This window comes from Adiantum capillus-veneris, chromosome 15 (genome assembly GCF_014529385.1).
Source record: "Adiantum capillus-veneris isolate H3 chromosome 15, ASM1452938v2, whole genome shotgun sequence".
NCBI classification, from domain to species: domain Eukaryota; kingdom Viridiplantae; phylum Streptophyta; class Polypodiopsida; order Polypodiales; family Pteridaceae; genus Adiantum; species Adiantum capillus-veneris.
Window position 1 is genome coordinate 135,063,792 of NC_140945.1, and position 22,493 is coordinate 135,086,284.

A 22,493-nucleotide genomic window follows, 5' to 3' on the forward strand; every position below is an offset into this window, starting at 1 on the left:
GCTTGAGCACATCTGACGACAATGACCAAAAGCAACAAGTGGCTATGGATAACAGATTGTCAACCATCCATTTCGCGGCCTATGCATTGGTACACTTCTCAAGGAACCCTACAAATTTTTTGGCTCAAGTATGTGAAGTCAAAATCAAATGGAGGAGTTTGCTAGAGGACATCGACAAAGGTTAGTTGGACAAGGATAGCAGTAGCAGTACTCAATTAGCTACCTCGATATCCACGAGGGACGATCACAGCTATCATAAATGTGACTCCACGCTTTGTTTGTATTGAGAGTTTGAAGCCAAAGGCAAAAGGACAAACTCACACATAGACAAAGACAAAGGCAAGTTGTACAAAGATTATGGTAACAAATATTTGGTAGAGGAGATTGACATGGCACATGTGGTAGTGGCCACAGTGGCCTCAATGTCAAATTTCTAGTCAAATGACAGGTATCACCACTAGCTTCAGCCAAAGAGAGGCTTGTGAGTGGCAGAGAGAGGCTTGTGAATGGCAGACAGGGGCAAGCAATGCTCCCTATAATTAATTTGGACCCTTGTGTTCGAGTTCAAGTTATTGGTGTTTGAACCCTTAGGTCAAAGTTCAATGCACATGCATCTGGCAGGGAACCAATGAGATGTCTAAAACATTATGGATAAGTGCACCAATCCATTGTTGTTGGTCGGATCATTGATAGAGAGGATGTGTTCCAACAGTTCATTATCTTGGAGTTTTATATTTTGGACGTGATGTGTTCACAGGTCAGGGATGCGGATTATTGGACGTAGTATGGTCTACAGTTCAAAGTCTCCACAAAGGCAACCGATGCTCAAGATGGCATTACTTTCAGGTACAAAGATGAGGTGAGCAACAACGAGGTATATCCAGTAGTCCAAGGCCTTCTATTGCGGTGTCCATGGTAGCTTCTTCACCGACTTGGTCTCACTTTTGATTTTCACTATGAGTTGTAGAGAGGGTGTTAAAGTTTTGGCATCTCAAGTGAACAGCCCAATGTGATTCCATTATTTAGTTTGGCTTTTAGGAATTTATTTTACCTATTTGTCAAAGTCTTGGGTAGGGTAATTTACTGAGCTTGCTATATAAGCAACCCCTTGCCTCCATTGTATACACATTCAATTATTCATTGCCAAGGTTGATTGATTTAGGAGTCTCTCTCTCTCTCTCTCTCTCTCTCTCTCTCCCCCCCCCCCCTTGGTCTCTACGATTCCGCATCGTTGACTTTGACAGGTCAATCTAGCAAAAAATAGCGAAGGAGATTCAATGCTCATTGGACACCATTCAAAAGGGGAGAGACTTTTAGATAAGGATCAAAGTGATTTGTCAGCAAAGTTGACACCTGTGTTGGAAAAGAGAAGGTTATCATGATGGACAAAGGAGGCTAGGTAGAGATAGGGAAAGCAATGGGAGACTATGACGGAATTTTCAAGTTAAAGAAAACATTGGTGTTTGACTTCTTTTCAAGCGTGGCCTTTCCTCGAAAACTAGAGTTGTTAGAATTTGATAGGTGTCATATATTTAAAATGCCGGCATAGAAGCTTAGAAATTTCTCAAAGCTACTATCACAATTGGGGGAATTTAAAGTAGAACATACACAAGGACAAATATTATTTTGGAGCCGTCTAAATAAACTAGTGGATAAGGATAGATACAAAAAACCTAAATTCAAAGGGTCCATGGCTGATGAGGCTCAAGCAAGTTAGTATGCAATAAGGACTGTATACAGCCGAGGGCTTGGCAAAGCGATGATAGGGAAAGAAAGATCTTGTTTGTCTCACTGTGAGAAGAGTTTGCAAAAACATACAAAAAGTTGTATACCTCCTCATAGCCAAGAGGATTTTTAAGAAAGGTGTAGGCAATGGAAGGAAAATCCTAGCTTAGGACTTTCTACCATTGGTGTTTCTTCTTTTGCTTCCGTGTTGACCTTCAGCTTCTTCTCATAGTGGCGATGAGTAAGTATTCCTGCTAAACTAGCCCTGGTGGAGTTTTCTACTTGCATGGTGTAGTCAAACTCTTGTAATCTAACTAGCCATTTAGAGATCCTAGATGAGACATCCATGTGTCACATTACATATGGAAAGACCTCCTCCATTGTCAGAATTACAAAGGGTCTATGCAGAAGATAGGAGCAAAACTTTGTGGTAGCAAACATTAGTGCGAGAACCATGTGTTCTACTTTGGTGAATCCCTTTTCTGATGGGGTCATGACACGACTAGAGAAGTAAATAGGACGCATGAAAGACGTTTGGGGGTCCTTTTGCATTAGTACGGCTCCGAGTGTATCACTTCCTATACTGGGGTTCAAATAAAATGGCTCATCCCAGTTGGGGGGTGAAATGGTGGGAAGTGTGGCTAGGATTTGCTTCACCTTGGTAAATTGCTGCTCATTTTCTTCACTCCATGAGAAGACATCCCTCTCGGTGACTTGTTGTAGAGGGAGGAACACTTGAGATAGCAAGTGAATGAACCTGCTTAAGTATCTTACCTTTTGAAGGAAAGAAACCAATTGCTTAGAGGTGGTGGGTGATGACAATGATACCAGAGCTTGAATCTTGCTAGGGTCAGCCTCAATCCCTTTTGCTGAAATTACATGGCCAAGGAGAGTGACCTTGATTTCACCAATGTGACACTTATCCACGTTGAGCTGGCCACCCAAGGTTTGCAGCCTGATTAAGCCGTCATAGACCTTGCTTAAATGGAGGGCTCGTGAACTATAGTTGCAAAAATTATATATGAAAACCCATATTGACGTTCCAAAGTAGGGTTGGAAAACAAAGGTCACATAGCGCTGAAATGTGGCCGAAGCGTTGGTGAGTCCAAAAGGCATCACTCTGTAAGCAAAGCATCCCCAAGGTGTGATGAAGGTTGTCTTCTTATGGTCTTCTTCCGCAATGCTAATCTAAAAGTATCCTAAGTAGCCATCACATACCGTGTAGCGCTCATGACCTACCACTTCATTGAGAATTTCGTCTTGGAATTGGAGGGGAAAGTGATCCCTCTTTGTGGCTGCATTGAGAGGTTTATAGTCCACACAGACTCTCCACTTGCCATTCTTCTTTGGTGTGACTACTATTGGGGAGACCCATTCTGAGTCTTCGACAGGGTAGATGAAACCTACCTGTAGCAAACTCCTCACTTCTTTAAGTAGTGCCTCTTGTTGAATTACTCCAAGTCTTTTGAGCTTTTGCACCACGGGTTTACTGCCTTCCTTGAGTTTTATGTGGTGTTGTACTACTGTGATTCTTGTGATCTTATCATAGCCATCAATGAACAGTGTAGTGAAATTACCCAGCATGGAGACATATTCCTTCCTTTCTTCATCGGTTAACTCATTTGAGAGCATCCTTTGTAATTTACCTGCATCCTCTAAGGATTGCGTACCTGATGGTTCCTCTTGGTTTGTCGGGGGTGTTTCAAATTGTGTCAATCTTTTTGGGTCTTTAAGGATGACCCCCATCACTTCGATGCTACTGTCACTCCTGTGAGTGGTGGTTGTCTCTTCTCCTGAGGTAGACGAATACTCGCTGGTGGACTCATCTTTTGAAGCCTCCAAGATCATGTTGCGTTGCTTCCCAGTCCTCATGTCGTAGAATATGGACTTCCCTTTAGCATCCTTCATTTGAATCATTCCGGTGCTCCAGTCTTGCTTAGCTTCCACAGCCATGAGTCAGGGTCTCCCAAGAATGAACTCCCCTTTGTGTGGCATGACAAAGATGCACCTCAATGTGCTTTGTGCGAGCATGAAAAACTGGGTTCCTTGCAACTACCAATGCGCTCTCACTTTCAGTGTAGATAGTGCTGGCAGTGTCTTGTCCAACACCCAAATCAGCCATAAGGCGTCTGAGCCATACACACTTAACTATAGCTGTGAAGACTGCCCTGTACTCAGCCTCACAACTCAAAGTGGCCACAGTAGGTTGCTTCTTGCTCAACCATGATATACATGAACTGCCAAGCATGAAACAAAAACCACTTGTGGACACTCGCGTGTCAAAACAACCAGCCCAATCTGAGTCCGAAAAAGCTTGTAAATATGGTGGCAATGATCCCCCCTTGGGATAAAATGTAAAGTGCCACTAAGGTAGCAAAAAATCCTCTTGACAGCCTGCCAATGCTTAGACCCCGGGCTATGCATAAATCTGCTGACCTGTGAGACTGCAAACTGAATATCTGGCCTCGTGTTGCATACATAAATGAGGTAGCCAACAACAGTTTGGTAAAGAGTAACATCAGCAGGATCGCCAGCATCATGTAGACTCAACTTCAAACCTGTTTCCATGGGAGTGGCAATAGGTTTTCAATCCTCAAGTCCAAACTTACATAGCAATGTCTCTATGTAACTTTTCTGACACAAGGCAATACCACCATTACACTGCTTAAACTATATGCCCAAATAATGATGCAACAACCCCAAACCTGTCATCTTGAAAGTAGCATTCAAATCAGCCTTAAATTCAGCAATATGTCTCTCATTTGGTCCAGTGACCAGAAAATCATCTACATAAAGAACCACAATGAGAAGTACATCACCCTCACGCTTTACATACAATGTGCTTTCTGTTGAACTGTTACAAAAAAGCCTTGTTTGACCAAATGAGTGTCAGATTTCTCATACCAAGCACGAGGAGATTGATTCAACCCATACAAAGCCTTGTTACATTTGCACACTTTGTCCTCTTGTCCTTTCTTGACAAAACGGCGATACTGCGTTACATAAACTTCCTCAAATATGTCACCATTCAAGAAAGCAGTAACAATGTCTGATTGATGTACATTCCAAACAAAATGAGCTGCCAATGCACATAGAAAAACGCACAGTAGTCATACGACAAGTGGGAGCAAAAGTCTCTTCATAATCTATGCCTTTTTGCTGTGCATAACCCTTTGCAACAAGTCGAGCCTTATGGCGATCGATCTCACCATCCGGCCTGCGTTTCAACTTGTAAACCCACTTCGTACCAATGGCCTTTTTGCCAGCAGGAAAATCACATAAAGTCCATGTGTCATTTTCTATAAGTGCATCATATTCTGATTGCATGGCAGCCATCCAATTTTATGAATTCTATGCTTCGTCAAAAGACAGAGGCTCCTCAACATCATGTGAGCTAGACACAGCCAAAGCATAACAATCTCATGCATACGATGCATGGTGAGAGCCTAAACGAGTACAACTAGACAAAGGTGCATCCAATTACTGTCACGTAAAGTGTGCACCAGCCATTTTGGCATACCTCTAGCCTTCTCATTTTCATCCCTTTTCTCATCAAGTACATCATGTACATCTGCATCAGTAATAGGCTGATCTGTAACATTTTAAGAAACCCCCATAGGCTGTACATTTGCCTCATTGGAACTTACATTCGTATTTCCACCATTGAAAAGAGGCAAAAAAGTGTCATAAATGTCCTGTGAGCTTACATTACTGTCTCTAGTACACGACAGCAAGGGCTGAACAGAATCTTCCACAAATACTACATCCCGTGAAACTAGAATACGTTTTGTTTGCGGATGATATGACCTGTAACCTTTGCTTTCAGCACTATAACCTACAAAAATACATTTGACAGCCTTATCATCCAATTTTCTACGCTATGTTTGTGGCACCAAAGCATATGCCAAACAGCCAAAAACAGGCATGTGCTCAATAGAAGGCTTTCTATCATGCCATGCTTCATATGGAGTAATAGACTGCAAAGCTTTCGTAGGACACCTGTTTAGTACTTAAGTGGCACACATGATGGCCTCAAGCCAAAAAGAATGCGGCAAAGCTTGACTTTTGACCATACATCATCCCATTTTCGGAAGTGACCTGTTTTTTTACTCAACAACACCATTTTGCTGAGGTGTACAAGGCACTGTACATTGGTGTTTTATCCCACGACTAGCCACTCCCCCCCTCGATCGGAACGGAGGGTGCCCATATTTCAAGACATTTTCAGCCATAGCCAGAAATTGTTTGAAGCACATAAAAACTTCGGACTTCGCTTTAAGCGGAAATACCCATGCATGCCTGGAGTAATCATCAATGAAAGTCACGAAGTAAAGGTAATTGCCCAAGGACGGAGTTTGCATGGGCCCACAAACATCACTATGCACAAGTTGCAACCTGCATGTGGCCTGAACTGAACCATCCTTTGGAAACTTAGAACGCTGCATCTTACCCAAAATACAGCCTTCACAAACATGTTTGACAGGTGCTTCAAGAGGCGACAAAGAAGCAACCTTATCAGATTTCTGCAAACGTAGGAAACTGGCAAAATTCAGATGACCAAAACGTGCATGCCAAAGTTTTGCATCTGAAATAGCCCTTGAATCTGCAACTGCATTTGCAAAATTTTGTCCACACTTGTCATACAAATTGAGCTTATTCAGTCCACGACACAAAAGCCCAATTGCAACGATTTCATCACCAAAACTAAGATCATGAACTGTACATCTGTCATCGACAAATTTGACTACAAGTCCAAGTCTAGCAAGTGCAGATACAGACAAAAGATTCTTCTTGATCCCAGGTACATAGAGTGCATGAACAAGTGTGAAAAACTGCCATTAGCAGCAGTAAGTACAATCTTTCCAACTCCATGAACCGAATAAGAGGCATTGTTGGCACGAGTGACTGAATTCCCATGAGGGACAGACTCGAGAGAGGTGAACAATTCACGATGTGAGGTAATGTGCTTTGTGGCACCACTGTCAAAATACCACACATGTGAATCTGCAGCAACTGACATGCATGCATCATGGATAGTAGGATTGTAAGTGCCCTCTGCACTAAAAGCCCATTCTGCATCAACATCAACATTACAGTCTCCTTTTACAGAAGAGTCAATAGTGGCTGCATTTGTAGTGGAACCAACATTTGCAATGGAACCACCCTCTTTCTTCTTAGCCTCTTTGGCCTTTAACTTAGGATACTGCTTGATCAAGTGATCATTAGCTTTACAATAATGGCAACGCACCTTCTTATTTCCCTTATCACCAGAATTTCTGGACGAAGTGTTGCCAGCAGAAGCATTGGGAACAGAAGTTTTGCCACTCGCAGCAGAACCATAAGAAGTGACTGCATTGTTGTTACCACCCTTTCTTTGAGAAGCAATAAAAGCCTGTTCAACTGCATGTTGTCTAGTCCTGTTTTTTCTGGAAAGTGACTCTTGCAACAGCAATGTGCATAATGCATCAAACTTGACAACTTCTGGATTTCCTTGGGTCATTAGTCTCCAAGTACTAGCAAAAGTCTGGTAAGAATCTGGTAAGGCATCAAGAACAATCTGCACAAGGGAACTGTCTCAAATGACTTCACCTACAGAAATAAGTTGCTCATTGATATCCTTGACACTAGCAAGGAAAGTGTCCATATCATCTTCCTCATGCATAATCTTCGACTCCAGCTCTTTATGCAGCAAAGCAATTTTAGCCTCGTTGTGACTTGAATAAAGACCAGCCAAAATATCCTAAGGATGTTTTGCAAATTTTGATGAACGGATGTGAGGAACAATGGTGCGCTTCACAAACAACACAATCAATGCATGAGCCTGCGCATCCTTTACATCCCAACGAGCTTGTTCTACTGTAGGCAAAACAACTCTAATAGCAACAATCCTTGCAGCAAGACTTGCAACATCCTGAACATCGCCTACATCCTCAGAACCAGGACTTACATCAATGCCCTGCACAATATTCCAGATGCCCTTTGACACAAGAACGTGTTGCATCTTATAAGCCCACATCGGGTAATTGTCCCCATCCAAGCTGTCCTCAGCAACAAACATCTTGAAGATATATGTGTTGTTCTCAACCATGGTAAATGATGCACCTGGTGTGAAAACTACCCGAAAATAGGAGAAAGGGAGCAGGAACAACACGTGCTATATAGCACAAACCGTAGAAGACTGTAAGGCATCTATTATGCACAAAACGGCACTGACAGAAATTTTGCACAAAATGAAAAAATTGCATGCACAGACCTGCGTGTAGTGGAAACGGAGGCCGAAATGAGTCCGAATAAAAAATATGAGCAGATTGAGCTCTATGAGCATACCCGAAATATTTGTCGACCTGCGAACGCTCCCAAACCTCACTGTAATTGGAGAAAGTGAGCAGGCGTGTGCTAGAGCAACTGGTGACTAAGCCCGGGAGGACGTAACCTGCTGTGATATCAATTGTTGGAATTAGGGTTGTAGAGAAACACACACAGCTTGGAGAGGATGAAGGATGCTCAAGGCACACAATAGAGAGTGTGCTACTTGGTGTGCAATGGAAAGATAGATAGCCCTAGAGTGATGGGTGTATGTACAATGCGCGGGGAAAAAAACCTCCTAAAGAGGGAAAAAATGCCCTGGCGGTCCTAGTGTGTCCACACATATCACTACCACATTGATATGGTAACAGTAAGGAATTAGGAGAAGTGAAATTGGCTGAAAATGGAAGGAATCTGACAAGGAACCAACGTGCATTTATTTATAAATTAAGAAATAATCGTTTGGGTTAAAGCTGGTTGAATTAGGAAAGATATGATTGATCACCTTTAAGATAGCTTGTCTCAAGACACCTCCTACTCCTTGGTATATTTTGATGAATAATGATGGCTGTTGAACCATGGATAAGTCGATTATGCCCATGAATGACGAGTTCCTATTCCGTGTCATGTCTTGATGTTTCTACATAAGTTAGGATACGGTTTTTATCTAGGGGAGCCACTCGGTTGTATGGGCAACTGGTTTGGTGTATGGGCACCCCGGACTTTGGGTGATGGGTTTCCATCCCAGATTATGAATAAGGAATGGGTGCCGTTTTTTTACCTTTAGGTGGTCTTGAGATAAGAAGAGTACTGGTCATGTTTATTACGGTCAATGTTTTTGATTGACAGTACCCTGTCTTAAGTTTAAAGATATCTGTTTGTTAAAAGAACGCTTGACAATGTTCTCTTTAATACTTGATTGAAGGAATCACCGTGACAAAAAGTTAAATGTTAAAACAATGAGATAGTAATTAGAAAACAGAAGAATCAAGTGTCAGTGCGAGGTGGTAAGTGGGGATTGACTAAGGTGTCAATCATGGACGGATGGACCTAATTAGTCAGGTAACTATCCATCCTTGCGCGCTAAAAACGTTCATAAAATTTCTCCACTTGGAAGAGGAGTTTACCGGCGGCTGTGTCCTCACATCTGTTAGGAGGGAAAAAGTGCTAGTTGAGGATACCATAGCCCAATTTGTGGAGATTATAGGGCCGAAAGAGTTTTGAACTTTTAGGATTTTTGTCCCATTTTTGCTGTGAGATAGGACTAGGTTTTCTTCTAGGGCTAGAGACCCAAGCCATTGTCAATGGTAAAGGTCTATTTCCTGGATTTTTATTGTTTAGAGACTCTGATTTTTATTAGGCTTAGAGACCTGTCGAGGACCCATCTCGACTTTGGTGTCAGCGGGTTGGAGGCCTCTCAATGTGCTCCGTCAAAGCATTCAAGTCCACAAGAGAGCATTTACATTCCTTGAATTTCTCTTCAAGTTGCATCAAACGTGTTGTTTGGATATCAAGTGTCCTCTTGAGATTCTCATTCTCAACGACAAGAACCTTAGCATGACATTCTCCATTGCAAATGCCCGTAAGTCTTCACTATTGTTTGTTTACAGTCTCTTGTGATACCAACTATGCCATGATCATGGTTTTTGATGTTGTTGGTTGAGTGATTGTGTTGTTATCTCCACACTTAGGTGATTTTGGATCATTTTTTACAATGGTTGTGGACCTTGTTGAAGAAGAATAACCATTGCGAGTTCCAGAAGACATTGTATGTAAAATAAGAGACGAGGGTCAACTTCTCCGAGCTTGTTCACTTCAAAAATGCTACTGCAAAAAAGCCTTTCATAACTTTGATTTGTTTTTAAAACATCAATGTGTAGAGGGTATCATGCTCTTCAATTAAGGCTATAGATCACCCAAATCGAAATTTGAATAAAGAAGTTATGATCAAAAGAGTAAACTAATGTCTACTAGATCAAAAACAGTCGTGTGGTGTGTGTGTGTGTGTGTGTGTGTGTGTGAGAGAGAGAGAGAGAGAGAGAGAGAGAGAGAGAGAGAGATCTTTACATAGTACCCATGCGAGAATGAAACCCACAACTTGGACAATTTCCTTACTATGTTTTTAACATAAACTCCAAAACCTTAAAGTTGAAACATTTCTATTGAGCGCCTTCTTGAAGTCAAAATGGTTTTCTTAAGAAAAATGTTAAGTGCTTGCAATAAGCTTCTTAAAATGGATCAAATATTATAAAAAGATGCATGAACAAAACCACAAAACAACCAAACCATTAAAGAGCCAGCTTAACTAAACACTACGAGGAAAGGAATGAATGACATCATAATTTAACAAAAGGCAATGAGATTGCCAATCCTATCACATGAAATTTAACATAATTATGAGTACCCTCAATCTATAATGCTCAAGAATCATCCTCTCATGATCATCACAAAGTATCTTCGTCCATTTAGAGCAGTATCTACAACCCAAAAAAAAATCTATTCAATTGGAAGCAAATTTGCTCCATAAATAGTCAATGTCAAAAATCAACTTTGAAGGTCATTTAACAAAAAATACAATATTTGCTTCGTAAATAGTGGTGTCAAAAATAATCTTCGAAGGTCATTTAACAACAATTACAAAAAAGGTCATTCATTTTTCAAATAAAGATCATCAACATCAACATATACACTAAATGCTAGAGTTTTTTGTTTTGACCATCGATCATAAGCACTATTTGCCGCCGCCATAGCTCTTGTGGCACCTCAACATAGCAAGGAAGAACACTACACGAGCAATGCCAAAAGAAACAAAACACTTCAATCCTTTATGAGATGTTGCACACAAAATGATATACTAAGTACCCGAGTAGCCAATGTTTCCAAGATCACAAAAAAAAGACTAAAAGACTATGCTCACTACTATTATATGGGTTGCTCATGAGGTTTACCTAATCATCGTTATGCTCCCCTTTCCTCTCCAAGAAAACCCTCTTGTTGCCGTTCATGGCTTGCACAAGAGGCCGAGCAACAAGATTCACAACAGTTGCATCTCTATCAAAAGAGAAACAAGCATGTCTTGTAGCTTGAAAAGCCTTCAAGACTGGCAATGTTCCACACCCCATCTCCAACACAAGAGCATCCTTTGGGCAAAGTAAAGCCAAACCAACCTCCATAAAAGCAGTTGATCTCTCCATTGCTCCTTGAATAGACACTATTCTAGATGAGATAGTTTTCTTTGGATATAGAAGGAAGTGTGTCCACCAATCACTATCTTGCACAATGTGCAATTTTGTGGAAGCCCACTTTCTAGTAGTATAAAACATTATGAGATGAGAGTCGAAACAATGAACAAAAGAGGACATGCGATCAAAGGTGCAAAGAAAACAAAAACAATCAAACCATCATCACATAGACATACTCCACAAACCTCTAAAATCAACAGAAAGAGTTATAAAATAAGTAATAATGGATATATTTTATTCTCCTTCATTGAAAAGACCATATGCTAGCTTTTCTAGAGCAAAAATACAATGTGCTACGTCAAGACCTTGGATCCGAAAATGTTGCTCAATCCATATAGTGTATGGACCTAGATGTACTCCCTTTCCAAATCTTCTCTCTTAACGAGGTAATTAATAATACATAATCGACATCATCCACCTATGCATCATTATGCTCTTTTTTGTTGAGACACAAATTGGCAACTTGCAATCAAGAATCCAAGGCAAGCATTACAAAGTAATGGTAATTTCATTTACAAAATAAAAAGAACTTATCTTATGCTTGTCCTTCATGGGTGTCAATCTTTCACTTCCAAAAGCATATACGAGGCTCTAATAGCAATGCAACAATTGAAAGGGTGGTGTCCCTGCAAAATACACAAATATACCATGCTATGATAAATAAAACCAATAGACCTCCATACTTCGTGTATCGCATATACACATAAACAAAGCTACCATGATCTGAGATGGACAGAGAGCGAGAGAGAGTAGGATAGCACATGAAAATGCACCTCCTAGAGTGGAGTGCTACAATGGCACAACGAGAGAGAAGAGGTAAGAGAAGAGAAGATGAACACATAGCATTGGGTGCAATCTCCTCCCATGCAAGACTGAGCATTTTTCTCTTGTACGTATATATTTATAGATTTGTTGAATGCTCAAAAATGATTGTAGATTGTCTGCCCAAATGTACAGTGACCATAGCTCATAAAGAGCACTTTTATAACAAAATATTCATAAATCTCTATTCTTTTGCACAGTCCACTGATTGCTTATGCTTTTTTCACCCATCCATGGCAATAAATAAATATCTTTCCATTCCCATTACATGTGTGGTTCTATTATAACATCGTTACACATAGTTGGAGTGTGCATAAGATTGTTGAGGGTGCACTTAGTGTGAGGTGAGTAGGAGCGTGCATGAGTGTGAGTGCGGATGTGGGAGCTCAGTGTGGATAAATCATCCACCATCCCTTATGCTTTTTGTATTGTAAAATAAATAAGGTTAGTAATGGACTGCGCTTGGCTATTATGACCTGCACCCTTACAATCTCCCACTTGAAGGTCATAGTGGCCTAAGTGGTCTATGTTAGTACAAACATGTACAAATGTGAAGCATCATGAGGATTCACTCTACGCCCATCATCTCAATGCAATGTGCGAACCGCTTTGTGGCTAAGCTCTTCATAAGAGCATCTGCAGGGTTGTCATCCGTGTGAATTTTGGCTAACTCAATGCGTTTGCTGGCCAAAATATCCTGTATCACATGATACCTGACCTTGATGTGTTTTGACTTGAATGTAACATGGGTTTCTTTGCTAACGCAATCGCACTTTGGCGATTATAATGTAATACTAGAGTCTAGTGTATACCAAGGTGTCCCACTAGACGAGAAAAACACACAACTTCCTTGCTGGCATTGGATACTGCAACATACTCCACCGTAGTAGTGGAAGACGAAGTGCAATTTCGGAGACATGATCTCCAAGAGATGCCACTCCAAAAAAGAAGAAAATGTAGCCATATGTGGATCTCTTAGTGTCCACACATCCCGCATAATTCGAACCAATGTATTGAACTATGGATGAATCACTGTTCCAAAACCATACGCACTTGCTGGTTGAACCCTTGATATATCTGAAGATATGCTTCACTACTTCCCAATGCTTTCTGCTAACCATGGCAAACATGAGACTGCCAACTGCCGAAGAATATGGTACCTTTTCCATCTCTGCCTTTTCAGCATCTGATTTGGGGCAATCATTCTTGCTAAGTTTTACATATGTAGAAATTGGGGTACTCAATATTTCCCCCCCTCACATATTAAAACATTGCAAGACCTTGTGAATATACTCTTCCTATGATAGTTCAAGTATTGCATGCTTACGATCTCTCTTGATTTATGCATACCAAGAAAATAATGTACATCACCCAAATCTTTCATGGCAAACTGCTTTGTTACGGCATTCTTGAGAAGTGAATCTCATCTTTGGACTTCCAGGCTATAAGCATACCATCCATATACAAGATAAGAATGAGAAGGGAACCATCGTTCAACCTCCTTGTGTATCAGTAGTGATCCTCTTGTCTCCGTACATAACCTCGGCATTGAATGTACTTTTCAAACTTGATGTACCATTGTCTTAAACCTTGCTCTAGTCTACACAAAGCTTTCTTGAGTCTACACACCAATTTTGCCCTTGTTGACTTCTCATGCTTGATCTTAAAACCTTCTAACTGATTCATGTAGACATCTTCTTCAAGATCCCCGTGAAGAAACACCGCCTTCATATCCATTTGGACCAATTTCATGTCCTCAATGGCTACTAAACCAAGCACAAGACGTAAGGTAGTCAATTTGACCACTGGAGAAAAAATCTCATCAAAATCTATGCCTTTCCTATGCTTGAATCTTTTAGCAACCAATCTAGCCTTATACTTAGGCTCGGGATCTTCTACCGTGTACTTCTTCTTATACACCCATTTGCAAGGCAATGCTTGTTTACCCTATGACAACTATGTCAATTCCCAAGTCTCATTGGTTGGAATCAAGCTATACTCATTGGCTAGAATCAAGCTATACTCAGATTGAATAGCCTATTCCCACTTCATGCTATCTTCCATTTGAATACCTTCTTTCATAGTCCTGGCTCAAAATGCTCAGTGCACAAGATACACGAGTAGATCTCCTCACTGCCCGACTGTTGGATTTTGCTCTCTCTGGCACTACTAGTGGTAGGAACATCACCAGTAGACTGAGTTAGTTTTTCCAAATTTGTGGAGGCTTCATCCTCAAATATGACTTTCCGATATTCGGTCTCTTTAATAGGTTTTCTATGCATTTTAGACTCATTGAATGTCACTTGTGAGATGCAAATAACCTTTCTACATTTCGAGTGACAAAAACTTGCGTGAGAATGCTTCGCACCCAAGCACGTGTAATCTATCATAATTTGGCTTCTTGCCAATCCACATCTCTTGTGGAATCTTAAAATTCAACAGTCTACTATTGATGATGTGTACAACTCTCATAACAGCCTCTCCTAAAACGCAAGAGGTAAATTCGCCATAGATAACATGGTTGTGACTCTCTCTTGAATTGTGAGATTCATACACTCAACAATTCCATTTTGAGCACTTGTGTACGGCGTAGTAAGCTGTCGCCAAATCCGTTGTTTGCTACATAAATTCTTAAACTCTGTGGAGACATTCTCTCCACCATTGTCAGTGCAAAAAGCTTTTAGCTTTCTACTAGATTGGTTCTCAACCATGGCTAAAACTTTCTGGAATGTAGCAAACACTTTGTCTTTCCCCTTCAAGATGTAGACCCACACCTTTCGAGTAGAGTCATCTATAAATGTTAGGAAATATAGTGCCCCCCCCTAGAGATTTGTGTGGCATAGGCCCACATAAATTTCTGTGAACCAAATCTAGAGGGTTTTCCAACTCTCGATGTAATGGCAAGGAAGTTTGCCTAGTTTGCTCACATACATTGAAATCAAAATAGTTTAATACACATAAGTAGCTCAAACGTTGAAGGATTTTCATTCCTTTGTGGCTCATATGGCCTAGTCGGCTATGCCACAACTCAATAGAAGGATGCTCGGATACAAAGATAGAACTTTCTTTGACTGAAGAGACATACAAAGAGTACAATGAGCCAAAATTTTCCTTATGCACCATCCAAGAACCATTGCTAAAAACAATAGTATAGCCTAGAGCATCGAGCTGACCAACTAAGACCAAAATCTTGGTCAGTTTAGGAACATGTCCTACTTCGCGAAGCATAAATTCAGTGCCATTCATCATGCATAACTTGACATCTTCCATACCGAATATATCAACCTCATAGGAATCTCCAAGCATGACTGAACCATGCATAGCAGTATATAAGGAGAACCATTCCCTATGGGGAGGAACATGGAAACTCGCACCCGAATCAACGATCCAAATTTGTGCATAACACTCATTAAGAGCCAATAACGCATCTGGACTCAAATCGGCAGTGAAAACAAGCACATTGGCGGACGACTGATGCACGTCAAGAACAACCTCTGGAGGTGGAGATTCAACCACATTGATCTCCTCTATCTTTATACTGCTCTTAGGAGCATCAAACTTTACAATAGCTTTGCTCTTTTCACGTTGGAAAACATGGCAATCTTTCTTTAAATGGTCTTTTTTACCGCAGTGATATCATTCTACATTTCTCAAGTCATGGCCCGGACTCTTGCTATAATTCTGGCAATCCTTACGATCTTGTGAATGATCGTGGATGCGACTACATCTACCTCTTTGCTTATGGCGATTATGGCCACTTGCCATATATGCATCTCCATGCCCACCACTATCGAGAGACTGACATCTAATCTCCTCAGTGAGCAATGCACTAGTAACATCATTGAACTTCAGCTTACCGCCTAGTGCGGAGTTACTAATTGTAGTATTGAACGTATCCCAAGAAGAAGGCAAAAAGCATAGTAAGAAAATGGCCTTCATTTCATCATCAAAATGCAGCCCTTTTGATGTTAGCTAAGAAAAGGTGCTATTGAACTCATTCAAGTATGCACTAACACTGCTATCTTCTTTCATATTCATCGCATACGTTTCTTCATCAAGAAAACTTTGCTAGAAGCACTTTTGGCATCCCAAGCTGCACATAGAGAGTCCCAAATCTCTCTTGCTATAGTATTGTTCAAAATGATAAAGAATATGGTCTCGCCAAGATGTAATCTAATCGTGGCCATAGCACGGGCATCCCACTCTTCCCACTGATCATTAATGTAAGCATTCTCTCTAGGCTCTTTCAATGGTGCTACCAGGTCCTTGTTGACCAACACATCAAGCATACATTGCTTCCAATTCATAAATTTTGTGCCATCAAACTTCTTTATGTAGTAGTCTTCCCTTTTCGAAGCACTACCAATAGCCATAACTCAAGAGAATGTGACCAAATATTTATGGAATTTTGTTGGGAGAATTTTGATAGAGTTTCCCCTAAAACAGGAGCAAAAACTCAAGATAAAATGCAACAAAATCACTAGTTGTAAGCAATCAAGTGTACCAAGAATGCACATAATCAACTTGCGGGAAAATTCGGCAGAGTCTCCTTTGTACGGGGAGCAAAATCTCAAACCTGATAGGACAAAATCAATGCATAGAATGACAAAAGCAACCACTGGGTATAAGACTGAAGTAAAATGCTCAAACAAGCTATCGTGTGACTGCCAACTCGGTGTCAAAAGCAAAAATGTCCAACAAGATACATAGCCTATGGCGAGGATGGTACAACATCATCACCATTTGAGTCACTATCCATCATGTTGATAGGAAGAGTATGTTAATGTAAAGAGGATAGGCTTGAGTACTTGGAAGACACCACTCTAAACCAGTCCGTACCACTCCAAATAAGCACTAAATTTGAGACACAAATGGATAGCTAGCAAATTGTCCCTCCTATGGACCACTCCTTCAGTTCCAAATCTGGGTCAAATCTGAAATTTACTACAACCAATAGAAAACCTTTCCATACTTGCAAAACTTGTACTAGATCCTTAAAAAATTGCACTGGAAGTGATAATACCACATCTAAATCTGAAAAAGAGCAAGCTAACTCCGCCGCAAAAATGCTAGAAATGCATCAAATATGCCACAAAAATGCTCCAAGGTCGGATCTCAACACTGCAACTCTAATACCATGTCATGAGCGCCAATGGAAGATAGACAGATATGGTAAAAAACAATCGAAATAGGTGCACAACCTCTCATATTCTGATGGTAGACAACAACAACCTACCCTATTGTAGTGATCTCCTAGATTTGCAAGGTACATGCAATTGGACAATCGCCTAAGGCAAGAGAGGGCACAAAAGGAGGGGGATCTATAATAACACAATGGACTCAAAGAGAAGGGAGATTTGAAACAAAAATGCTAGAGAGAAAAAAATGTCGGAGAGAGAGAGACCCAAAACACATGCAAACTCTACTAATGCAACAATTGATGATACAATGGAATGACGAAGGGGGGGGCATCCCCTTGCTATATAGGGAGGCTTCCAAATTGCCCCTACCTTCCATAAAAAGCTCATGACCCTAAAATAGGGAAAAAACTAGGGAAAAACCCTTAAAACTACTAGTATGTGGAAATCATTACTATGAGGCAAATGGGAAAAATACCCCCAACCTAGGGTCACCAAGACGCAAATTTTGTGTCGTTGCTAGTAGTACAAGCTAGGCAAAACAATGGCAGTAATAGGCTAATAATGAGTAAACGACCTCACATAGGCTGGACACAGCCACAAAACATACCTCATGTTGTACAATTAGCCCTCAGGAGATACTGGGGCACTAGCAGCTCTCCCAGGACCGACAATTGAAGAGGTGACAACCTTTAATGTCAGGACAAGGGTCCTACGGGGCAAGGCCCAACCTAGGGGGTCAGGGACGTAGGCCAAGGGCCTGGACTGGACCAGTGCGGACTGGGGATCCGCTTAGGGCAAGTTCTAGGAGCTAGCCTATATAAGGGGCGTTAGGAAGGAGGATCCTATGTTCAGTTACCCTAGGTCTTACACTGGTATCAGAGCTTGGGGAAGGGGAGGAGAGAGCGGAGAAGCGTGGAAAGCATGGAAGCACGAGGCGTGGAGGCAAGGTCTCTCTCTCGTTTTCTCTGTCGTTTTCTCTCTTGATTTTTCTTCCCCTTTCCGTTCATGGGAATTCAGTACGTGCTGCCATGGACTCCTCTTGAAGGCGATGGAGGAGCAATTTGCGCAACTCATGCAAAGTGCATGCATGCAACGAAGCTCGGCCGCGGGTAAGCACCCTTGTGCAGAGAGTCAGGGAGGTAGAGGCCGTGAAAAGCGGCTCTAAGCCGGGAAGGAGGAGCTTTTGAAATCGGACCGAAATTGGCTCTGCATGGCCTCAACAGGAGCGCAAGGGGATGGCGGTACTTTCTCGTGACAGCCAGAAGGGCCATGGTGCCCTCCTGCGGCCAGCGAGTGGTTTTTTTTCTCCCAACTCGTCGCCTGTGTCAGCCGCCATCGCTATGACCCGATTTCCCATTGTGTTTATTATTTTGGGCACCCTAGGGTGCCCAAGGGGCCACCCTAGGGGCCCCTCCCTGTTGGAATTAGGGTTGCAGAGAAACGCACGCAGCTTGGAGAAGACGAAGGAAGCTCAAGGCACACAATAAAGAGTGTGTTACTTAGTGTGCAATGGAAAGATAGATAGCCTTAGAGTGATGGGCGTATATACAATGCACGGGGGAAAAAACCTCCTAAAGAGGGAAAAAATGCCCCGACGGTCCGAGTGTGTTCACACACATCACTACCACATGTATACGGTAACAAATCCCCCCTGGAGTGACCCCCCTGGAGTGATGCGGCGAACGAGAGCTGGCACATGAGTAAAGGGAAGTGCCATGCCCTGAGGACAGGATCAGTCCACAAAGGGGAGTAAGCCCAAAGCTTTGCGGAAAGCTTCAAGCTTCTCACGAGACAACGCCTTTGTGAAAAGATCTGCAAGGTTGTCCTGTGTTGGCACATAAGCCAAGCTGACCTCTCATGCTGAGAGCCTCTCCCTGACATAGTGGTAATGCACCTCAATGTGCTTTGTGCAAGCATGAAAAACTGGGTTCCTCGCAACTGCCAATACGCTCTGACTGTCAGTGTAGATAGTGTTGGCAGTGTCCTGTCCAACACCCAAATCAACCATAAGGCGTCTGAGCCATACACACTCAACCGTAGCTGTGAAGACTGCCCTGTACTCAGCCTCACAACTCGAAGGGGCCACAACAAGTTGCTTCTTGCTCAACCATGATATACATGAACTGCCAAGAATGAAACAAAAACCACTTGTGGACACTCGCGTGTCAAAACAACCAGCCCAATCTGAGTCCGAAAAAGCATGTAAGTCTGGCGGCAATGATCCCCCCTTGGGATAAAACAAGCCAAGATGTAAAGTGCCACTAAGGTAGCGGAAAATCCTCTTGACAGCCTGCCAATGCTTAGACCCTGGGCTATGCATAAATTTGCTGACCTGTGAGACTGCAAACTAAATATCCGGCCTTGTGTTGCATACATAAATGAGGCAGCCAACATCAGTTTGATAAAGAGTGACATCAGCACGATCGCAAGCATCATGTAGACTTAACTTCAAACCCGTTTCCATGGGAGTGGCAATAGGTTTGGAATCCTCAAGTCCAAACTTACATAGCAATGTCTCTATGTAACTTTTCTGACACAAGGCAATACCACCATCACACTGCTTAAACTGTATGCCCACGTAATGATGCAGCAGCCCCAAATCTTTCATCTTGAAAGTAGCATTCAAATCAGCCTTAAATTCAGCAATATGTCTCTCATTTGGTCCAGTGATCAGCAAATCATCAACATAAAGAACCACAATGAGAAGTACATCACCCTCATGCTTTACATACAATGTGCTTTCTGTTGGACAGTTATGAAAGCCTTGTTTGATCAAATGAGTGTCAGCTTTCTCATACCAAGCACGAGGAGATTGCTTCAACCCATACAAAGCCTTCTTACATCTGCACACTTTGTCCTCTTGTCCTTTTATGGCAAAACCACGAGGCTGCGTTACATAAACTTCCTCAAATATGTCACCATTCAAGAAAGCAGTAACAATGTATGATTGATGTACATCCCAACCAAAATGAGCTGCCAATGCACATAGAAAATGTACAATAGTGATACGACAAGTGGGAGCAAAAGTCTCTTCATAATCTATGCCTTTTTGTTGTGCATAACCTTTTGCAACAAGTCGAGCCTTATGGCGATCGATCTCACCATCCGGCTTGCGTTTCAACTTGTAAACCCATATCGTACCAATGGCCTTTTTGCCAGGAGGCAAATCACATAAAGTCCATGTGTCATTTTCTATAAGTGCATCATATTCTGATTGCATGGCAATCATCCAATTTTCTGAATTCTGTGCTTCATCAAAAGACAGAGGCTCCTCAACATCATGTAAGCTAAACACAGCCAAAGCATAACAATCTGATGCATAAGATGCATGGCGAGAGCCTGAACGAGTACGACTAGATAAAGGTGCATCCAATTTACTGTCACGCAAAGTGTGCACCAGCCATTTTGGCATACCTCTAGCCTACTCATTTTCAACCCTTTCCTCATCAAGTACATCATGTACATCTGCATCAGTAATAGGCTGATCTAAAACATTTTCAGAAACCCCCATAGACTGTACATTTGCCTCATTGGAACTTACATTCGTATTTCCACCACTGAAAAGAGGCAACAAAGTGTCATAAACGTCCTCTGAGCTTACATTACTGTCTCTAGTACATGAGAGCAAGGGCTGAACAGAATCTTCCACAAACACTACATCCCAAGAAACCGAATACGTTTTGTTTGCGGATGATACGACCTGTAACCTTTGCTTTCAGCACTATAACCAACAAAAATACATTTGACAGCCTTATCATCCAATTTTTTGCGCTGCATTTGTGGCACCAAAGCATATGCCAAACAACCAAAAACACGCATGTGCTCAATAGAAGGCTTTCTATCATGCCATGCTTCATATGGAGTAATAGACTACAAAGCTTTCGTAGGACACATGTTAAGTACATAAGTGGCACACATGATGGCCTCAAGCCAAAAAGAATGTGGCAAAGCTTGACTTTTGACCATACGTCGTGCCATTTCCATAAGTGACCTGTTTTTCCTCTCAGCAACACCATTTTGCTGAGGTGTATAAGGCACTGTACATTGGTGTTTTATCCCACGACTAGCCACGATCGGAACGGAGGGTGCCCATAGTACATTTCGAGACATTTTCAGCCATAGCCAAAAATTGTTTGAAGCACATAAAAACTTTGGACTTCTCTTTAAGCGAAAATACCCATGCATGCTTGGAGTAATCATCAATGAAAGTCACGAAGTACAGGTAATTGCCCAAGGACAGAGTTTGCATGGGCCCACAAACATCACTATGCACAAGCTGCAACCTGCATGTGGCCCTAGCTGAACCATCGTTTGGAAACTTAGAACGTTGCATTTTACCCAAATACAGCCTTCACAAACGTGTTTGACAGGTGCTTCAAGAGGCGGCAAAGAAGCAATCATATAAGATTTCTGCAAACGCAGCAAATGGAAAAATTCAAATGACCAAAACGTGCATGCGAAAGTTTTGCATCTGAAATAGCCCTTGAATCTGCAACAGCATTTGCAAAATTTTGTCCACACTTGTCATACAAAGTGAGCTTATACAGCCCACGGCACAAAAGCCCAGATGCAACAATTTCATCACCAAAACTGAGATCATGAAGTGTACATCTATCATCCACAAATTTGACTACAAGTCCAAGTCTAGCAAGTGCGGATACAGACAAGAGATTCTTATTGATCCCAGATACATAAAGTGCATCAACAAGTGTGAAGGAGATGCCATTAGCAGCAGTGAGCACAATCTTTCCAACTCCCTGAACTGGATAAGAGGCGTTGTTGGCACAAGTGACTGAATTCCCATGAGGGACAGACTCGAGAAAGGTAAACAATTCACGATGTGAGGTAATGTGCTTTGTAGCACCACTGTCAGAATACCACACATGTGAATCTGCAGCAACTGACAAGCATGCATCATGGACAACACGATTGTAAGTGCACTTTGCGCTAAAAGCCCATTCTACATCAACATCAGCATTACAGTCTCCTTTCACAGAAGACTCAACAATGGCTGCATTTGTAGTGGAAACAGCATTTGCAGTGGAACCACCCTCTTTCTTCTTAGCCTCTTTGGCTTTCAACTTAGGACATGACTTGATCAAGTGATCATTAGCTTTACAATAATGGCAACGCATCTTCTTTTTGCCCTTGTCACCAGAATTTCCAGACGAATTGCTTCCAGCAGAAGCATTAGGAACAGACTTTTTGCCACTCGCAGCAAAACCATAAGAAGTGGCTGCATTGCTGTTACCACCCT